At 47.0% G+C, this 13,572-nt stretch overlaps 1 protein-coding gene across 9 annotated transcripts in view; it reads left to right on the forward strand.

Annotated features, from left to right (window-relative positions):
• LUZP1 (leucine zipper protein 1) overlaps positions 1–13,572 on the forward strand; it is a 101,835-nt gene continuing 88,263 nt past the window's right edge. For 2 of the 9 annotated variants that reach the window (XM_069579072.1, XM_069579067.1), the window contains exon 1: positions 1–418. The gene's annotated coding sequence lies outside the window, so the exon portion shown is untranslated. Of the gene's footprint in view, positions 419–6,490; positions 7,361–8,026; positions 8,969–13,572 lie in introns of those variants that run through there. The other 7 variants (XM_069579066.1, XM_069579074.1, XM_069579071.1 and 4 more) reach the window with 6 other exon arrangements.

The following is a 13,572-nucleotide window of genomic DNA, read 5'->3' on the forward strand; positions in this document are numbered from 1 at the left end:
CAGTCCGGCTCAGGAAACGCGGAGAGAAAGCCAGGAACCAGGCCTGCCGGCCCCGCGGCCCCTCCGCGCCTCCCCCACTCGACTGCCCCCGACTGCAGGAAGCCGGCCGGCGGGAACGCCCTGCCCAGCGGGTGGGAACGGCCTCGCAGGCTTCCCAGGCCCGCGGCGGCGCGGAGCTGTCACTGCGGCAGGCGCGCCGCCTCCCCCGCCGCTCGCGCTCCCGCTGCAGCCGGTCCATCAGGATCGCAGGCAAGCGCCGCAGACCCGGTCCCGGGCGCCCGAGCCGAGTGGCCTGGGTCCCGCGGACGCCAGCGCACACCTGGCACGGAGCCCACGCCGCTGGGGGCCGGACTGGGGAGGGAGAGGTGGCCGAGCCTCTCTTTGCGGAGGTGAGACGCTGAGGCCCGAGGGTTTGTAGGTGAGTGGTCCAAGGTCATGGCTAGTAAACTATAGGGCCGGAATTCGACCCATGGGCTGCTTGACTCTAAAGTTTGTGTCTTGAGTCTGTGGACCTTGTCCCGGTTCGTGAGGGGCTCGGGAGGGTCCAGGTTGTATGGAGGCCCGAGAACAGGAGGCCTGATTCTGGGGGTAATTGACGACCTCCTAGAGGTCTGTGGACGCCTGGATTTTGTGCAAAGCCTGTTGTAGGTTGCATTTTTCCCCCCCTCAGTTTCAAAGTGTCAGTGACTCCAAAACGGTCTTAGCTTTCCAAGGCGCAGGGGTTGATGCTGGCTTTTTTAGGGCCTGAGCCGCCTCTATAGTCTATAGCACTTAAGAATGTCTCTGCAGGGGAGGGGCTTGGGATCCTTACAGGTTCCCAGGATCTTTCTCCTGGATCTTGAGAATCTTTTTATGGAGTTCCGGGGTCTGTCTCTGAATGTGAGGTCCTGGTGTCTTGTCTGAGGTTCTGAGAATCTCACTGTAAGGTTCCCGTGGTGTGAGTTCTAAACCTGGGCCTCATGATCCCTATGAACCCCTTGAAACTGCAGGCCAGATTCTGTGGGTCTGTCTGTGTCCATGTAGTTCCTAGGAGAGGTTTCATGGATTTCACCAGATTCTCAAAGAGTGCTCTGACCCCTCAATCTGGGGAAAATATTGCTTTGGAGCATCCTACGTTAGACAGGCCTTGCTCCCTCTCCCTAGTAAGAGTCAGGAAAAAATAGGAGAGAGGAGATAAAAGGTGGTGTTGTCTAGTAGAGGAATATGTGTTTGGGAGTGAGGCCTTCTGGGTTAAAATCCCGGCTTTACCACTTAGCAGCTGTGTGACCTTGAGCAAATTTCTTAACCTCTCTGAGCCTCAAGGCCACCTCCTCTAGGAAACCTTCCTTGTGTCCAGAATTCAATTAGGTCCCCACTCCACATTTCCCAAGCTCTCATTGCACCTGGCCTGATACTCTGGGGGATTTAATGCAGTTGTTATGAAATAATTGATTGTGCTTAATATTTTCTTGTCCCTCCACCCACCAGTCTTTTTTGTTTGTTTTGGTTTTTGAAACTTTTTTTTTTTTTTTTGAGCACTGCTTTAAAAAAAAAACCACAAAAACTTTTTATTTACTTATTTGGCTGCCCTGGGTCTTAGTTGCCGTATGGGAGATGTCTGTTGGATCACGCAGGATCTTTCGTTGTGGCTCGTGAATTCTCTAGCTGTGGCCCATGGGCCTCTGTAGTGGTGGCATGGGCCTAGTTGTTCTGTAGCATGTGAGAGTTTCGTTCCCAGACCAGGGATTGAACCTGCAGCCCCTGCACTGCAAGGCGGATTCTTAACCACTTCACCACCAGGGAAGTCCCTTCATCAGTCTTAAGGTCCAAGAAGGCAGGGACCTTTGCTGTCTTACACGTTAGGCTCTCAACCATTTGTTATGAAATAAAGAAAAGAATGAAGGAACCGAGGAAACACCAGACCCTGTCCTGGAGGCAGAAAGGGATCAGAAATGAATAAGCATTGTTCCCCTCCTTGAGAAGGTCCCAGGCTAGTGAGGGGACTAATACACATTTGTGTGAGGAAGACTGTCCTAAATGTGTTAATGGGGAGTAAAACATTCGTGGGGATACACACAAACAGGAATGTGCCAAGCAGAATCATTCCCAGAAGAGCTGATGTAACAACTTCTCTTTGTGATACAACTTCAGTTCAGTTCAGTTCAGTCGCTCCGTCGTGTCCAACTCTTTGCGACCCCATGAATTGCAGCACGCCAGGCCTCCCTGTCCATCACCAACTCCCAGAGTTCACCCAAAGCCATGTCCATCGAGTCAGTGATGCCATCCAGCCATCTCATCCTCTGTCATCCCCTTCTTCTCCTGCCCTCAATCTTTCCCAGCATCAGGGTCTTTTCCAGTGAGTCAGCTCTTCGCATTAGGTGGCCAAAGTATTGGAGTTTCAGCCTCAATGTCAGTCCTTACAATGAACACCCAGGACTGATCTCCTTTAGAATGGACTGGTTAGATCTCCTTGCAGTCCAAGAGAAGCTCAAGAGTCTTCTCCAACACCACAGTTCAAAAGCATCAATTCTTTGGCCCTCAGCTTTCTTTATAGTCCAACTCTCACATCCATACATGACCACTGGAAAAACCATAGCCTTGACTAGACAGACCTTGGTTGGCAAAGTAATGTCTCTGCTTTTTAATATGCTGTCTAGGTTGGTCATAACTTACCTTCCAAGGAGTAAGCATCTTTTAATTTCATGGCTGCAGTCACCATCTGCACTGATTTTGGAGCCCAGAAAAATAAAGTCAGCCACTGTTTCCATTGTTTCCCCATCTATCTGCCATGAAGTGATGATGGGACCAGATGCCATGATCTTAGTTTCCTGAATGTTGAGCTTTAAGCCAGTTTTTTCACTCTCCTCTTTCACTTTCATCAAGAGGCTCTTTAATTCTTCTTCACTTTCTGCCATAAGGGTGGTGTCATCTGCATATCTGAGGTTATCGATATTTCTCCCGGCAATCTTGATTCCAGCTTGTGCTTCCTCCAGCCCAGCATTTCTCATGATGTACTCTGCATAGAAGTTAAATAAGCAGGGTGACAATATACAGCCTTGATGTACTCCTTTTCCTATTTGGAACCAGTCTGCTGTTCCATGTCCAGTTCTAACTGTTGCTTCCTGACCTGCATACAGGTTTCTCAAGAGGTAGGTCAGTGGTCTGGTATGCCCATCTCTTTCAGAATTTTCCATAGTTTATTGTGATCCACACAGTCAAAGGCTTTGGCATAGTCAATAAAGCAGAAATAGATGTTTTTTTGGAACTCTCTTGCTTTTTCAATGATCCATTGGGTGTTGGCAAAAGCATTTAACTTACGTAAAATATCCAGGTATGCGCTAACTCCCAAGAGATGGGCAAACTGCTCCTGGAAGAGTTCAGGACTTGCCTGAAGCCACGCAGGCAATCACAGTGGCCTGAAGCCACGCAGGCAATCACAGTGGCCTGAGTGCACAGCTCACTCACTTTGGAATTCAGTCCTTATACTTTAGGAATTGGGTTTTAATGTTGTGAAGGTCTTCCTTTAGATTCCTCTAGATGTGAGACTTTGGGCAAGTTACTTTACTTTCTTAAGCCTTGTTTTTCTAATCTGCAAGGTGGGAATAATGACTTTCATAACCTGTGTGGTGCTTGGTTTATAGTGAAGGATCTATAGGTGTTTGTTGAGTGAATGTGTTCACTCACCAAATGCGTGTGTTGATGCGTGGTCTGAAATGTGAGGAGACTTAAAAGCATGCCATTTGAGGGTTGGAGGAGAAACAGGGTGATTTTATCCCTTCCCACTCTCACTTTCTATGATCCTGTGAGACTTAAGCACTGGCCTCAACCACATTGTTCGAATGTATTGTTTGCAAACCAACAAAAGTGAACCAACTTGGGCTTGGTTAGCTTTCTATTTACGTGTATCTTTACTGCTTCTTTTCTGATGACCAAGTGATACATCCTCCTTGTAAAAAATTTAAATTACAGAAAGATATAATGAGAGAAATTAGAATGCAGACAGGTTTAGGCACGGTGGGTATAAGATGCTGACAGATTGTTATTCCTTGGGAGGTGGGAATGGGGCACAGGACAGGGAGCAAAAAAAAAAAAAAAATTCTTCCTGCGTAAAGGTCTCTACTACTGGCCTTGCCATGGTTCCTGGGAATTCTGTTCCGAGTCCTGCTTCTGACTATAGCATTGAAAAGTTCAACTGCAGCTAAGGGCTAGGGAGAAGGAGAAAGTGAGAGTTGTCTAGGTGGGGCTTTCCTTGGAATGCCATGAAGAATGAGATGGAACCTGTAGAATTTTCTATGGCTTATGAAGAGTTGGCCCAGATGTCCATTGCTGGATACACCTTGTAGCTATGTCTTCATCCTTTTTCCTATCTCTTAGCATTCAGTAGAGTCTTTTTTGAAAATTCCTGCTATATATATATACACACAGGCACAGAAGAAAGCAAAGCAAAAAGCAAGGAGAAAAGGTGAAGATTTCTTATTTAGTTTTTTATATTCTCCATTAAAAAATTTATTTTTTTCTTCTTTGGCTGTGTCAGGGCTCAGCTGTGGTACCCCAGATCTTCTTTGCCACACAGACTCTCTAGCTGTGGCACACAGGCTTCAGTAGTTGTGATGCGTGGGCTTAGTTCCTACTTAGCATGCAAGATCTTAGTTCCGACCAGGGTTCGAACCTGCATCACCTGCATCGGAGGGCAGATTCTTAACCATTGGACCACCAAAGCAGTCCTCAATACTCTCCATTTTTAATGCAGGTACTAAGTATATAAGTATAATTATGAGATCCTGCTACACCTGTAATTCTGCAACTTTTGTTTGTTTAACAATATCTGGTAGACACGTTTTATTGGTTATTCATGAAAATCTCCTCCATTCCTTTTACCAAATGAGCTTCTCGTGGTCAGGACTGTTACTTCCAGTCCACATGCCAGCACATGAGAGGCCTTACTGGGAGGTCCTGCTGGAATAGTAACAGCAGCCCCCGTATCCTGACATGAACTAGATGCCAGGCTCTGAACTCAGCTTTTTCACACGTTATACCATTTGATCCTCACAGTCCTTGTGCCACTGTATGAAACAGGCACTGTTATTATTCACATTTTTCGGATGAGAAACAGAGATGCAGACACTTGAAAGCCCAAGGTCACACAACTGGTAAGTGGTGGAATTGAGATTTGAATCCTGATCTGTCCTGTGCCAAGGCTCAAATGAATGAATAAGTGGCTGATGGGGTCATGGGTCCCGGAGAAAAAGTTCTATCTTCAGAACCTCCCCTGTATGTCCTGGGTTCTCACTTCCAAGTGTCTGCAATGCTTGGAATCAGCACATAGGAGGCACTCAGTCAAGGCCCTTTCTTTGCTGGCAGCAATCCTGTGGCTGTGCCTTCCTTTCATGGGAAGTGGCATTTTTGAATCTCTTATTCTAAAAAATAAGCTGCAATTTGTTAGGAGCCCTTGAGGACCAGCCCAGGCAATTCAGAACAGCCATTTGCCTGTCAGTCTCACAGGAAATTAATCAGAACCCCAAAGCCTTTTCCCTCTTCCCACAGGCCAGCACTCTGGAAACGCCTAGTGCCTTGCTACAGTTCTGCTAGAAGACTGTCGGGGGTGTCAAGGGCAGTTTAACACAGATCCATCTCTCTGTAAGGAAAATGAGAGGAGAGAGGCCTGAGGGAGGACCGGGTCAGCTCTGCTGCCAAAGATGAGAACTTGGAGTCCACAACCTGGATGGGTGCTGAGTGACAGAGACACCCCTGGGTATCAGCTGTGACTCTGCAGAATCCACGTGGGGTCTAGAAACTGGAGTTCCTATCCCCAAGGCCATGCTGGGCAAGGCCCCTCTCAGAGAGTCTATTTCTTTCTCAGCTTCTTAAAGTCTCCCACTATGAAATGATTGGGTGTATCATTACTAGGGATGCTATCTGGTGTTAGGAACTAGAAACAGTATTGCTGATAATAATAATAAATACAAATGGCAGCTACATCATTTGTGGAGCACCATGATTGGCGCTTCCCACACAGTGTCTTCTATGATTTTAAAACAAACGCCACAGTGACTGTCTTAATGTGCCCATTTGACAGATGAGGAGAATGGGTTTCAAAGAGAGGTAGTACGGACCACAGCATGGATATATCATCCCAAGGTTTTCTGACATCAGAACCTGAGCTCCACAAACTTATGTGTGGGTTCTGACCTCAAGGAAGTGAGGAAGTGCTAAGAAACAAAGGGGAGGTCAGTTTGACACAAGTTAAAATGTGTTTGTGCCCACATGAGAGCTAACACAATGCCGTGGGTATTCAGGGAAGGGAGAGTCAGCTTCTGTCTGGGGGAAACTAGGAGGAGGTGTAAACTGAGATGAGACAGTAAGGGCAGAGCATGAGCAATGGGCAGATGTGGGAAAGCAGTGGGTGTGCTAGGGGAAGTTTGGATAAACTCTGTGTGTGTGTGTGTGTGTGTGTGTGTGTAAAGGTAGGAAGAGATCAGACCAGGCCAGGCATTTGGCCTTTATTCCATAGGCAATAAGAAGCTTACACAAGCAATGTCTCAAGAGACCAGCTACGCTGCTGCAGCCGGAGAGGAAGCGGGCCTCCGTGCATCTGTGTCCCGGCTTGTGAATGCAACTCTGTGCCAGTACGTGGGAGGGCACCAGCCAGGAGAGCCTCTGGAGCTGTGTCCTGTACCATGCTGGGGCTGGGTCTTGAACTCCCTTCAAAGGCCCCCCTCCCCACTTCTCTGGGCCCCCAAGGTGCTTTGCACATAGTATAGTTCCACAGGAAAATGGCACAGGATTACTGGAGGGCCCTTTGAGACCGTCTGGTCATGGCCCCCTCCCATTTGAAAGACAACAGTAGGGAATGTAGACAGTAAAGGACTTCCCTAGGATCACACAAGGAATTAATAGCGGAGGTGAGGACTGGAACCCACCATGCCTTCTGAGTTCAAGCTGAGTTCCTTTTCTACATTTTGCTGAGTAATAGAAATAGTATTTGTTGAGAGATTACTCCATACCAGGCTCTGGGCTAAATACGTTTACATGGATTATCTCATTTAATCCCACAATCCCCTGAGAATGCCCCTCTTGAAAACAAGTCTTGTCTTCCATTTCGATTTGCCACCGCGCCTAGCACAGGCGCTGGGCACTCTAGCTCGACCGGCAGTAAAAACTTGGAATAGTTCAAGTCCTAGAGAGGGGGAAAAGGCAAGACGAAGGGGGCGGGACCGTCGATCAACCCCGCCCCTCAACGAAGCCACGCCTTCCATGACTCTGACGTCACCAGATAGTCCCGCCCCTCATTGTCAGTCCCGGGAGCCGGAGGAGGCGCCGGCCGCCGGGAGCTGAGCGCCGGAGCCCGTGGCGGGCGTGATCGCGGGCTGGAGCCGCTGAGGTGAGGAGTCCGCGGGGAAGTGGCGGGAGGGCGGCGCGGGAGGCCGGGCGGCCGCGCTGGCGGGCGGAGAGAGGAGAGCGCTCAGAGGGGGCGGCCTGCCACGCCGAAGGGGGTCGGGGCACCCAGGGGTGACCGGGCAGAACCGGCGGGCGCACCCCGGCGAGGGCGGGCGGGAGTGAGGTGTGTGAAGTTGAAGGGGGTAGAGTTTGAGCGGCATTTCGGAGAAAGAGCTCCGAAGGGGACATCTCTGGAGCCAGACCTTGAGAATTCTTTTGGAGTTGAGAGATTCTTTTTCTCCTTTGGAGGGTGGGTGGTGGGGGGGAGGAGGGAAGGTTCTGAGAGACTTCTTGGTGGGAGAGCGAGAATCTGAGGTTAAAAAAAAGGTTCGGGGCCAAGAGCTGAGGGGAACGTGTTTGAGGGGGCAGAGGAGGAGTTTTGGGGTCGAGTTTGGGAGTTGTGTGTGGGGGGCGGTGGTGGGGGGGAGACGCGCGGGCCGCAGGGGCCCGGTGGGGGGCGGGGCGCGGCTCGGCCGGCAGGGGTGGTTGGGGGAGCCGGGACCGCCGGGGAGGGGGGCTGCGCGGGGCCCGCGGGCACCCGGAGAGGAAGGAAGTGATCTTACAGGAAGAGCCCGGGAGCTCCCGAGGAGGAGGAGGAGAGTAGGAGGAGGAGGAGGAGAGATTTGGGAGCGCGCGGGCCGGCTTGCGGGCAGGGCTGCTGGGCCCGGCGGCGGGGGCGGGGGCGCGGGCCGGGCGGGGGAAGGGCTCCGCCGCAGCCGTCCGTCGGCCGGCAGCTCCGGCCCCGCGCGCCCCGGCCCGATGCTGCTCTCGCGGCCAGACCGCTGGGCCGGGAAGGAATTCGAGGCATTCGCTTTGTTTAAGTTGCCAGTAGACAGTCCTCAGGACTAATTAATGGTGGAATCTGCTGGGGGACGCGGGCGAGCCGGGCCGGGGCCGCCCCTCGCCCGCCCGCCCGCCGGCCGGCCGCCGCGGTGAACTTTCCGCAGGGCGCGCGGCCCGCCTCTCCGCGCACTGCACCCCCAGCCCCGCGCGGGGCGGGGAAGGAGCCATGGCTTCCCGGAGCGCAGGAATGAAGTGCGGTTTCTGGGGCCGGTGGCCTCGGGCGGCGAAGGCTGCTGAAGGAAGCTCGGAGTCCCCGGGGCGGCCGGGCTGGGGGTGTTCGGAGCCGGGAGTAGAGAGCTCCCTGGGGTGCCTGCGGTTTCTGTTAATAACCTTGGAGGAGGCTCTGCAAGCGAGAAAGACCATTTTGCTTTGGAGCATCTGTTTCTTCATCGCGTCAGCCCCTTTCCTTACGCTGCAGAGCTTGTTGTGGCTTGTTTCGGAAATGCCGAGACCAGTGCTCACACTTGAAGGGTGGGAGAGGGGAAGAGAATAGGCAGCGCCCCCCCACCCTCTTCCAAAAAAAAAAAAAGGAAAAAAAATTCCCTGCAGTGTGATCTCCAGAAAGCGAGAGAGACTGCAGATTCCCCGTCGCACCTCCACTGACTTGAATGACCTTGAATGAAAAGAATTGTGCCTCTAGTGCGTTATCTGTCGAAGAAGGAGAAAATACTCTCTGGACCTCCCTGCCTTTTAGGGAATATTTCGAGAGGTGGGGTTTGTTCAGGGTATTTTACAGACTGCTGTACTTCTGGCCTAAGGAGCTGGACTGGTGTCAGAGCCGGGGGAATTCAGATCGCCTGTTAAGATTTTACTACCTAAGATTAGGGAGGGAGGTGTTTGGTTTTTAGGGGGATGTTTCCCTTCGGAGGATCTGTACAGTATGTTCCAGATGGTTTTCTGTTACTTTGTGTGCAGCCTTGGTGGCATTCATGTGGTTAAAATGAATAACCCCCATTGAAAAAATTCTTTTCTTGTTAGAAATAATTATTTTGCTCAGAATTCCCCTTGGGGCAGATGAAGGTTTTGCTCAATTTACTCAGAAGAATTTTCCAGGTTTCTAAAATTAAATCACTTCTAAACTTAGTAACTGAAGTTTGAAGAACTGGAAATGGTGGGATGGGAAGGAAGTTGATGTGGAGTATGAACAAGGCAGAAAATAGGAATTGTAAATTAACTTTGATTAATAGATATTTTCTTGCTCTTAAATAATTGAAGACCAAGAAAAGGAACTAATCATGTCATGCCCAGTAATTGTACTGAGTGGTATTGATCTCCTATAGTCTTCACAACAATGCTGTGAGATGGTAGTTGGCATCCCTGTTTCACAGATGAGCAAACTGAAGCTGACTTTGCTAAGTGTGTGCATGTAACTAGTAAGAAGTGGGGCTGGAATTCAAACCCAAGTTTGTTTCTAAGGTCCACTGTGCATATTGAGTTGGGAGCCAGGAGGCCTAGTTTCTAGGCCTTTGAGTCAGCTACTGGGTCACCATGGATCCTAGAATGAGTCAATTAAGTCTGTTCCCTGATAATACTGTCTTCTGGTAATGTTGTCAGTAAGTTTTGAGATACTTCGTTTTTTTTTCCTGATAGATAAACATAAGGCTGTGGTGGTGATGTATGCAGTAGGTGCTTAATTTTTTTCTTGTGATGGAAGCGTTTATATTAAAATAAATAGCATAGATTTCATTGATGTGATGGAAGATGATGGATAGCTAATGGTCCTTCTGCTGTAGAGGCCATCATTAAGGTGACATTCATAATAAAAAATGGAGCCATTTTTCATGGAACATGGCTTTTGAGGACAATATGAGTTTATGAGTAGAGCATACACATTACATACAGGTAGGACCCAGATAGTCAAGCTGAAAGATGTGATATAAACTTTGATGTACATAGTAGATGCTCAGTAAATATTTGCTGGATGAATGAATGCATGCATTCTCTTGTAAAAAAAAATCAGCTTTATTGAAGTATAATTTACATACAATAAGATTCACCAGTTTGAAATGTACAGTTTAATGAGCTTTGATAAACACATACAGTTGCGTAGTCACCACAACCGCCTTTGTTTGTTTAAACAGTATGTTATCTCTTAGCTGTTGGTTAGCAGAGTGATCATTTGGGAATGCTGTGAAGTTTCTATGCTTAGAATCAATACTGGTGAGATCAGAGTGAATACTAGAGAGTCAGTGTGCCAACTTTGTAGGAAATAGCGGGAACTATAACTATTTAATGGTGAGGTGCATGAGAAGAGTGAGAGGTAGAGATGGGGACCCTTGTCAGATCAGCAGAAAGATAAATTCATGAGGAACCAGGTTTTCCTTACTTTTTAGGACAGGGATACACTGTGGGGAAAATAAAAATTACCTGAAAATTTGTTAATGACATGAACTTTTATTTTTGTATCTTTTTGGAAATGGTAGCTCTTAAAATATGAAACTTAGCATCTTTGGCTATACTTCAGGAGTACCTTACACATTATGGTTGTTCAAATAATTCTGAAGGGTGGGGATGCCATAAAATGATTAAAGGCCTTGCCCTTCCACCTTTGATAGAATATCCTTAGTGTTAATCTCTAACTTGCTTTAGCTAATATTCCACAAAGGGAATGCATTAGGTAGGAACTGCATCTTGCTGGGGAAACATAGATTGTCTTTTCTTCTCTTAATTTCTCAAGTCACTGCACCTGTCCCAGTCTGCTTTAGGACAAGTCCCTGTCTTAGAAAATGCTTGAAACCACTTTATCTGAACTGCTAGAAGACACATGTTTGTCTTTGACCCCTCATATTATTATTTTTTTTTTCCCACTGCACGGCATGGGAATGCAGGGTGTTAGTTCCCCAGCCAGGGATTGAACCTGTGGCCCCTGCAGTGGAAGAGCAGAGTCTTAACCACTGCACTGCCAGGGAAGTTCCTTTCTTGTTTTTCCTTATCCATGCTGTTTCTGTATGTTGACTCTTATATAATTCTCTTCTCCCACCTTTGAATCTTGATAGTGGAAACCGACTTGACCCATATACCATTACTGCTGCTGCTTAGCCACTCAGCCATATACCATTAGGAGATGATAAATTAAAATACCAGTCTACCAACTCAACATTTTAGGTGGTGATAGAAAATAATAACTATGAGGTAGCCATTATCCTCTTTGTCCATGAGGGAGGTGAGCTCAGAGCAGTTACTGCCAGAGCTGGTGAGGGGCAGACTTGATTTCAGCTCGGATATGATTGATGCTCAAGTTTAGAATCTTTCTGTTTCATCACACTGTTGTTTTGGAGTTGGGACAGCAAGAGAAGAGCTTGAAAATGCCATATAAAAATATAAGTTAAAAGATAACAAGCATTGCTAAACTTTTTAGACATTGCTATTTTCATCTATTCTTTTTTTAATTTCTAGAGGTACCTCCTTACATTCTAAGGAATTTATAGCTTATCTTTTATTGTATAACTCCCTTTCTAGACCTAACTTATTCTTTATGAACATGGTACTTTGTATTCACTGGTTGCTTGACTCACCCTTTCCCTTATATTCTGTGTTTCTGGAAACTTCCACCAGGTTAATTTGTCAGTCAAGTCCTTCTCTATTTGCATGTGCTCCTCTGTTGCCATTTTATCTGGACAGAGTAATATTTTTAAAACATGTTACTAAAAACTTGCCAAAAAAATTGAAACATTATTACAAGTTTTTATTGAAGTATGTAGTATTTATATGTAGGAAAGTACATGTAAGAGTACAACTTGATATTTTTCACAAACTGAATATTCTCATGTAACGAGCACCCAGATCAAGAAACAATGTTACCGGGACCTGGACCTAGAAGAAGCACCTGTTGAATTTCCTTCAGGTTCTTGCAGCCCTTCCACCCACCAAGGGTAATCACCATCCTGACTTCTGTTAGATGCGTTTTTGTACTTCTGTGAAAATGGAATCATACAGCATATATACCCTTTTGAGTCTGCCTCCTTTTATTCAGCAGTGTGTGAGTATGTAGAAACTTTTATTTATTTGGCTGTTCTGGGTCTTCATTGTTGCTCAAGGGCTTTCTGTAGTTGGGGTGAGCGGGGGTTACTCTCTAGTTGTGGTGTGTGGGTTTCTCATTGCAGTGGTTTCTCTTGTTGCAGACCACAGGCGTTTGAGCACATGGGCTTCAGTAGTTGTGGCACGTGGGCTCAGTAGTTGTGGGGAACAGGCTTAGTTGCCCCTCAGCATGTGAAATCTTCCTGGACTAGGGATCGAACCCATGTCCCCTGTGTTGGCCAGCGGATTCTTAACCACTGGCACACAAGAGAAGTCCTGCAGAAACTTTTAATGGTTTTAACTTTCTTTGAGACTTAAATAAAATCCAAATTCGAACTCTGTCTTGACCTGTAATGCTTTGTATAACCTGGCCCCAGAGTACCACTTCATCTTATGTTAGTTTCGTGATCCGTTATGCTCCTCTCACACTAACTGCTTATTTATTTTTAAACACAAGTTCTTTTCCTGTCTCAGGGCCTTTGTACATGTGGCTCTTTCTTGAACACTCTCTCCTTTGCACTTTGCCTGGCTGCCTCCTTCCAGCCTCAGCTTATGATTCAGAGATACTTTTCCCTCATCATCTTATCTTGCTAGTCCTTTCCCGTTATTCCCTGTTACTGGCGTCTGTTGCCTCCCTTTATAACACCTGTTACAATTATAATGATATATCTGCTTGCCTGATTATTATCTGTCTTTCCCAGTAGACTTCACAGGGCAGGAAACTCATCTGCTTTGATCATCTAGTACGTAACACAGTGACTGACATGTAGTAGGTATTTAATAAATATTTAATGACCATATTCACAATTTAGCACATTTATTTCCACTATCTTTTGTCCTTTTCTCTCTTTTGCTGTTTAATTATTTCATTTTTTCCATCCTTCAGGGCTCAGCTCAGTTCCTCATCTTTGAAGTCTGTCCTGACTTTGCAGTAGTGTTTCTTCTCTAAAATTTTGACATTTATTGCTGATACTCCTCAAGTTCTTGGTTAAGTCACACTAGCTTGTATCTCCTTAGTCAGGTCAGAAGCTTCTCACTTTCTCAAAAATCTTGTGGCTTGTAATGTTCATACCCTTCGTGTTCTTGGTTAATTTGATTAGTTCGTATCTTAATTAATTAATTTGATCAGAAGGTTCTTGATCAGAAGCTGGGTTTGTCTTAACTGGTACTCACCTCAATTCCTTTCACTGAGTTTTGCACATACTAGACCCTCAGTAGAGTTTTAGATGATTGATCATAGTGATGCTTATGTATAGGTAACAGTTTAATTTCTTAGGCTTATTAACATTTTAACGA

Source organism: Ovis canadensis, chromosome 2, assembly GCF_042477335.2.
Source record: "Ovis canadensis isolate MfBH-ARS-UI-01 breed Bighorn chromosome 2, ARS-UI_OviCan_v2, whole genome shotgun sequence".
NCBI lineage: Eukaryota > Metazoa > Chordata > Mammalia > Artiodactyla > Bovidae > Ovis > Ovis canadensis.